We start from the raw sequence: 8442 nt of genomic DNA on the forward strand, positions 1-8442 counted from the left end.
TGAACTCTTCGATTTTCACACTTAGTAATTCACTTGGCACAAAATTAAAATTAAATAGGCAATGAGTTGTCCACCTGTGGTATGGCCCAAATTTACATTGTCTAACTGTGATTTGAAAAGTGTCACTTTCCCCACTTGAGATTTGTTTTGTTTGTCTTCCATAACCCACCTCACTTTTTCCATTAAAAACACAAAAAACATAACAAAATTAGATCAAACAAGATCAAAAAGTGGTTTTTGTTCCTCTCAAAAAAAAAAAAAAAGTGGTTTTTGTAAAAATTGTTGAAGCTAAAAGAGAACTTCAATGAGAATGTAAAAATACCAAATATAGCCCCCCCAAAAAAAAAAAATTTAAATGTCCATTTTGCGCTTCAATTTCTTGACCATAACCAAACTACCAAATTCCTAGAACCCAATCATCAACCACCAAACTAAAACAAAATGGTAAGAACTTTCAATGTTAGTGGAGAATCAAAAAGAAGAATGAAAAGCAAAAGGAAAAGAATATTAAAACAAAGTGAGAGGAGGACCATCAATACTCCAGTAAACACTAATCCCAGCGATGGTGCTGCTATGTAGCAGGGCTGGCTAAAGCTATAGGCCACTTAGGCAGTGGCCTAAGGCCCCCACTGATAAAGAGGCCCCTAAATAGTAATAATATATTATATAATATTATATAATATCCCATTAAAAAATTGTATAACTTAATCTTGAATATTTTCTCACACATGAAACTTATTCCGATATTGATGGTTTAGATTTATTTTCAGAACTAAAAGTTTTAAAAAAAGTTTTGCAAATAAATGAAAACTCTCTAATTAATGTACTAAATTATATACAGAGGTTAGAATCTTTTCCAAATGCATGTATTATTTTCAGAATATTATTAACTATACCTGTAACAGTTGCTTCCGCATAAATAAGTTTTTCAAAATTAAAATTAATAAAATCCTATTTAAAATCAACTATGTCACAAAAAAGATTAAGTGGATTAGCCATATTACCAATTAAAAAGGAAATGTTAGCGAAACTTGAATGAAAAAATTTAATTAATAATTTTGCCTCTCAAAAAGCAAGAAAAATAAATTTTAATTGAAAAAAATATATGAATTTATAATTAAATATAATAAAATGCCCCATTTAAAGATTTCGCCTAGGGCCCCTAAATTCATTGAGCCGGCCCTGCTATGTAGAGCATAAACAGGCCTGAATCTGATGGAGATGGGCTTTTGTATTGTGGGGACAAAGATGGATTTGGGGTTTTTGGATGGAGTTGTTGGATAGAGAGAGACTGAGACTGAATCAGGCTCAGCGAGAGGAAGCCATTCCGTTTGCAGCTGGTGGTAGCCATGATGTTCAGCAATAGGTCGTGATGGTAGTAAGGGCAGTTGTGTTTAGTTGCTGAGGAACTCAGGGAAATTGATGTAAACATGGAATTTTTTTTTTAGAACACCTAAGGTAAGGTAATGTGCCTAAGTTTTACCCATTTATATATATATATATATATATATATATATATATGCTATATTTATCCCCATATTTATCTTCAAATTGTGGCTAAATATTCTCAATGGTGAATGTCTTGGTGTTTGTGCTTTAGGTGTTCCTGTTTAAGCAACTCAACAAGATTAGCAACATTGCTAGGTTTTACTAAAGAGAGTGTTTGAGTTGAGAATTTGATTTTTTCTTGGGTAATGGGTGTTCTGTATTGTTTAATTATGGTTTACTTGTAGGGATGGACCATTGTATAAATTTCTTTTTTTGTTTGTTCTGAATCATCTTAAATTTCCCTTTCCTCTTCAATCTTTATGCTTCAATAGTGCCCAGTACGTTCTCTCCATCTTCCTTCACTTCCATTTCTTTCTTTTGGCTTTTCATGTTCTTTCTCCACTACCGAATATTTATGGGGTGCTTTGCCTTTTTTTTCTTTTTAGTAGTTGCGTTCGTAGAGCTTTCTACTAGGAGCAAATAAGTGTTTATGAGTAGAGTTATGAGAAGTGTTTGTGAGCTAGGAGCTGGGGACTTAGTTTCTTGGCTGAAAACTAAGAACTCAGCAACTTTTTCAGAGCTTAGAGGAGGCTCAAACAGAGAGTTTAAGGAAGAATCTTTTCTAGTGTATAGCTTAGTGTGTTGTTGAAGCATTAATGAAGAGTTCCATTTATATCAGGGTTTTTAAGGGATGATTAGCAAATAATCTTTGCTAAATCTTTTTCAATCTTCAGAGAATCTTTAGAGAATCGTTCTTAGGATTTTAGCTAAGAGTAGTAAGCTTAACTTTTAGAAGGTTCTTATTGTTTTGGGCAATAACAGCTAGGATTCTGGCTTAGCATTGAATGCTGATTAGCCTTGGCTGATAGGATTAGAGCATGCTTTTAGGCTCATGATCTTGGTTATGCTACTACTAGAATTAAAATTCCCTAGGGCAAATTGGACCACCCCAAGCCAGGTGTCAACCTTAGAGCCCTTGCTATGAACTCTGCTGGGATCCCCTTGGTGCCCTCCAAACCACATTTCCCTAAGTTTTCCCATTTAGGGTTCATGTGCTTGGTCCATGAACCAGAAAATACATATTTTTAGTATGAAAATGAGTTGATTCCATGTTGTTTCAGGAGCTTTAATGGCCTGATAATGGCTGCTCTTGATTTTGACTGACTGGGTTGGAGAGGAAAGAAGGGACAGTTGGCTAAAGCTTTTCAGCTTTCTATCACATCCATCTCAGCTTTATGTCACATGATGAATGATGAGATTTCAGCTTGTAAAGGAAGGATTCAATCCTTGAGGGACATGTGTCCTCTTTTGATTTGATTTAGACAAGTTGGGACTTGATAAGAAAGGCTCCAGCTGTTTGTGCTGAGATTTTGGCTAGTTACTTTACGTAAGCTTTCAGCTGCTGGATTCTGTGTGTGGGCTGGGCTAGTCCAGCTGGGCTTTGTAGTCAAGCTTCCTTTGGGCTTGGTCATCCCTACAAAAATGAATGGTATTGCCATGGGTAACATATATGGGCTTTTGTAGTTAGTTGATTTTGGAAAAATAGGCATTCTTCCCATGAAATTTTGTGAAAGACATTTTTTTTGAGATATGCATATTTATATTTCTCATGAGTGTGGGATTTGGTATATGTAGAAACAAGTGTCAAAATAATACTCGCATTTTGTAAATATGTGCCAAATTAGCATTTAGGCTTTGAGTGTAAAGTAATTGTTTTTGTCAAAATATTATTTTGGGCTTTGTAAAATAATTGTCAAAATAGATTTGGGCTTTGTAAAATGAGCGCCGAATGTTAATGTTTGGGCTTTGTAAAATGACTGCCGAATGTTAATGTTTGGGCTTTATAAAATAGATGCCAAATTAGCATTTGAGCTTTGTAAAAATAGTGCCAAATTAGCATTTGGGTTTTATGAAAATAGTGCCAAATTATCATTTGGGCTTTGTAAAAATAGTGTCAAATTAGCATTTGGGTTTTGTAAAATTTTGCAAAAACATTGCCATGTAGCAACAAGCTTAGTAGAGATGCCATATCATAGCGAACTTTGTAAATGGTGCCGGATCATATCGGGCTTTAGAGTTGCCAGATCGTACCGGGCTTAGTAAATGGTGCCATGTAGCAACGAGCTTAGCAAATGGTATTGTTGGGCTCTTTTTGGCTTCGCCCACAAGTAAAATGATTTTGGGCTTTTTGTGGAGATAGTGTAATTTTGTTGCTTGATTTTGGTAGTAATGTGATAAGTATTATTTATGGATAATCTAAGTTTGGATAGTATGGGTAATATCTATGAGAGGGCCCAAGGTAATTTATGGGGCTTTATATAAGAAATATTTGTGGGAGCCCAATATCATGGAGAATATTTGAGTAATGTGTGGGAAATATTTATGTGGGCTTAGAATAATTTATGGGCTTGTGTGGGTATCTTTTGGGAGTGGGCTAATGAAATTAAGGCCCAAAAATTTGTACCTTAACAAAGATCAAACCTGTTTACAAAACTCCCGTTTCTATGAGGTCTATGAGAGGTGATCGGCAGGTGATGTCCCCCTTAAACATACCTTTTTTTGTGTGGAAAGGCTAATTCCAGCAAACCCACATCATTTTTGAATCCTTTTTGTCAAATAAAATAAGGGCTAAACACCCAACTCTCCTAGAAGAAACGTGTGGTCCCAGTTGTGAAATGGAGAATGCATATATTGGATACAAAAGACAATTATTGTCTCTCTTAAGACCCTGTAGAAGCAAGAGTTTAATGCATTGAGTACAACCTTCTCTTTTCTTTTTTTCACTTCCCAACCATTTCTAGGACCCAACTTCCTATTAGGTTTTCAGATGATGAAATTCTTTAAAATCAATTTCTATATGACATGGCACTAGAGCATCTATTTCTGTCAAACAACCAAAATCTTTTAACCTTTGGTTTGTTTATTTGTTTTGGTTTTTTTTTTTTTAATTAAATTTTATGGTCTATCACTTGTTTAGTTACAATTTGAGCTTTGTTCAATCTCCAATCAAGATTCTGAAACCTAGTTTCGAGCAACTTTTGTCCTCGTTACAGTTATAGTTGAGGTGCATGCATCATAAAAGAGTCATATACGACAACTTCTAAATAGGGCCAGCCCTTCCACTAGGCCAATTAGGCAATTGCCTAAGGCCCCCAAGTGGAAGGAGGCCCCAAAATTTTAGAAAAAAAGGGGTAGTAGTGGCCAAAAAAAAAAAAGTTTCATATGAATTACAAAAAACTGACACATTCTTTTAACCAAAAAAAAAAAATTTTGGTTGATCCGGTTAAACATTGGTTCTAAACAAAATCATTACCCAAAAATAACATTATTATCCTCTAGACAAACCAAAAATCAACTAGATAAACTACAAGTCCAGCCTAAGAGATTAACCACAAAACAATCACAAATCAAAACAAATAAAACAACTCAAATCCCTAAAAATTTCACGTTTCTCTCTGCTCTCTGCCTCTCTTTGTCTCTCGTCCTCTTTGATTCTCTCCACTGTTCTCATCTGCTCAAACAGCTCAAGCAAGCTTCCTCTGCTTAGACTACCTCTCTCAACTGCTCAAGCAACTGAAGCAAGCTTTCTCAGTTTCAATGCCTTTCTCATTCTTTCTCTGAATCTGATTCTCTGCTCTCCGCCTCTCTCAACTGCTCACCGTATCAGTCAGATTTAGGTATAAATATTTGGGCACTTGACTTTCTCTTCATTTTATTTGTTAAGATAATAAGATTGGGCTCTGGTTTTGTTTATCAGTTTATGGCTGCCTAGACTGGATGTTAACTTCACGTTTGTTTAGGCCTTCAAGTTGTTTTTTTTTTTTTTTTTTTTTTTTTTTTTTTTTGTGTTTTTTTTTTTGGGGGGGTTTTATTAATAAGCCTTGTGTTATGATCGTGCTTAAATTTTTGCTATGTTTGTGCCTTTTTTTTTTTTTTTAATTTTAATCTTGTGTTTATATATATATATTAGTTAGTGGTAATATATTGAATAAGTCTTTATTTATGCAGGTTGAGATTGCCAAAAACTTGTTATTGTTCAGTGAAACTACAACAATACTTTTTATATAAATCAGGTTCTATTTCTCATTTGCTCTATACTTTAAAGTTATTTTTTATTTTAGTTTTTATAAATATATTGTTTGATTAGAAATGTCTACTAGAAGACATGCATCTAGATGTGGAAATCTTAAAAAAAAAAGAAAAGAAGAAAAATTAATTGAGTCTCAAAAAGGATCAATGGATAAATTTGTTATTAGTAATAAACAAAATATAACACAAAATTTAGATGAAAATATCACAAATGAGCAAGAAAGATTAAGTGGATTAGCTATATTATCGATCAAAAGGATATGTTAGAAGAACTTGAATGCAAAAATTTAGTGTGTCAATTTGCATCTCAAAAGGCAAGAAAAATAGATTTTAAATGAAATATATTATAATATAAAAATATTAAATAAACATTAATTTAATTAATATATAAGTATAAAAAAGGCCCAATCTTTAGTTCCTGCCTTAGGCCCCAAAATTTATAGGACCAACCCTACTTCTAAACACACCCGCATGACATGGGATTTGATTGGTTAGAACCCTGACAAGTCTTTGCTTCAAATGGATCGTACAAGTTGTGGTCACCCCAACAAGTAGAAGATGATGTAATTTATTTTTCGATAAATTGCAAAGTACATCCCTAAATTTTATAGTTTCTTGGATTTTACATCTGAAGTTTGGTTCCATTAGCAAAACTCCACCATCCATTAGATTGAGCTGTTAAATGACACATTGGTATGATGGCTTTTTTTTTTTTGCCAAATCAACCCCCCAAAACAACACCATTTCACTTAAAACAAAGATCATTGCTGGAGCTTCCAAAATGACATTGACATTGTTTTGCTAAAGAAGGAATCTGTACTCACTTAAAACCCAACCCTCTTTGATTCCTCACCCACAAACCCTCTCTATCTTGTTCGTTCTAGCTCGCTAGCGATAGAGATTTGCTTCTGATCCACAGTGGTGGCTGCAGAGTAGGTCCAGCTCGACGGCAACCAAAACCCACCAACAATTCTAGCAACAAAAACCCCCTAACAAATTTAAATCCAACAATGGCTAGAAAAAGCAAAAGAGAGAGACTGAAGGAGAAGAGAAACTCATTGTTGCTATCGTCGCCACTTTGGATTTGATCTGGAGCCATCAGAATTGGGTTCTTGTAACACTACTTGAAAATAAAATATGTTTCTGAGTAAACAATTGGAAATTAGTACCAAGCCCCAAACAATGTCGTTAGTTAACAACATTTCCAAACTATTTAGGAAATTAACATCTCGAGCCTAAGAGACTTCATTTTGCTCTTTGAACTTGAGCCACAAAGCCTCAAGTTTTACGATTTTTCTAGTAGAAATCGAGTATGAAACAGTCGAGTTCCATATTGAAACGACAAAGAAGAACAAGGCAGCGAAGAAGTTAGAGAACAAAGAATTCAAAGAAGAAAGAATGCAACAAAGAAGGCAAAGATTAACTAAAAAAGAAGAAGCAGATGCAAATCAACAAAGAAGAAGAAGGTAGATCAAAAACAACAAACCCTAACCCCTAACAGAAACAACAAACCCAGATCTCCCTAACCACCTATGAACCTAAATCGCCCTTGGCTCCACCCATGAGCCCAAATCTCCTTAACCACCCTTCGGCTCGGACTAAATCCAAGTGATGGCGATTGGCTCAAACTAAATGGCGAAGGCTCCAAGTGGCGGTGGCGGCAAGGGCTCTAGGTGAAGAATTTGTTACAGAGTTTTTCTTATTCCTCATTTGTTTGGTTTTCCTATCTCTTTTTTCTTTAAATGTGCAGACCAGGAACTCAAGTGTTTTGTACTCGAGTGCAATTTGTGTTTTAGCCTAAATATTATATGGTGAAGAGACTAACATTGAAATGCAAAGTTTAGAAGAATAAGGTAGCAAATCGATAATTTTCCATAATAGTGTATCATTTTTATACTCATTTTTAGTGTTACATACATAACATTTTTATAATAATAATTTCATACAAAAAAACTCTGGTGACAAAGTTTAGCATCAAAATTAGTTATAATCTAAAGTTACAACCTTACTCAATATCTTTTTATTGGAGATGAGTTTTGATAAATTTACTATTGGATTACATTTTCTCTCTATATCTTCTATGCTTGCAAAATTTCTAAAAAATTAAAAGTCAATAGTTATGTTATCAATAGATTGTTTTTATTGCAGGTTTTTATATTTTAAAATTATACATAAAATTTAAGCTTATAAATCATATAGTAAATTTGACACGTGTATTAAGCGGGCCAAAATGGGGATATACCCCTTTCAGCCAAACTTTCCAACAAAATGTTCTCTGTCTGAAACTATTTTGGGATATGTCCTTGTTTTAAACTCGATTTTCTAAAAATCGAGTTTCAATGAAAAACTTGATTTGGCGAAAATCGAGTTATAGGCAATTAAACTTAAAAAAAAAAAAAAAAAAAAAAAAACCGAGTTCCATGTAGGTTTTTTCAAGCAACTTGATTTTTGTCAAATTGAGTTTTTCATTGAAACTCAATTTTCTAAAAATCGAGTTTCAAAATAGAGACATATCCGTAAATAGTTTCAAACAGGAGACATTTTGTTGGAAAGTTTGACTGAAAGGGGTAAAATCCAATTTTGGCCATATTAAGCGTAAAAAAAAATGTTAATTAATGCTAATGAATCAATATATATATATATATATATATATATATATATATATATAAGAGTAGAAATCTCATGTGGGAGATTATGAGATTCTGCTATGTGGCGCTTCCTTTAAAAAGTTTACTCCCTCCACATCTCTTTTCTTTTCATGTCTTTTAGCATACCCGAACAGTTGCCTTACCTAAATGTTTAATGAGTGCCATGTGGTCATTTCTCTTTCTCTCTCATTTAAAATGGTGAATATCCTTATCTTAA

This window comes from Quercus robur, chromosome 9 (assembly GCF_932294415.1).
Source record: "Quercus robur chromosome 9, dhQueRobu3.1, whole genome shotgun sequence".
NCBI classification, from domain to species: Eukaryota; Viridiplantae; Streptophyta; class Magnoliopsida; order Fagales; family Fagaceae; genus Quercus; species Quercus robur.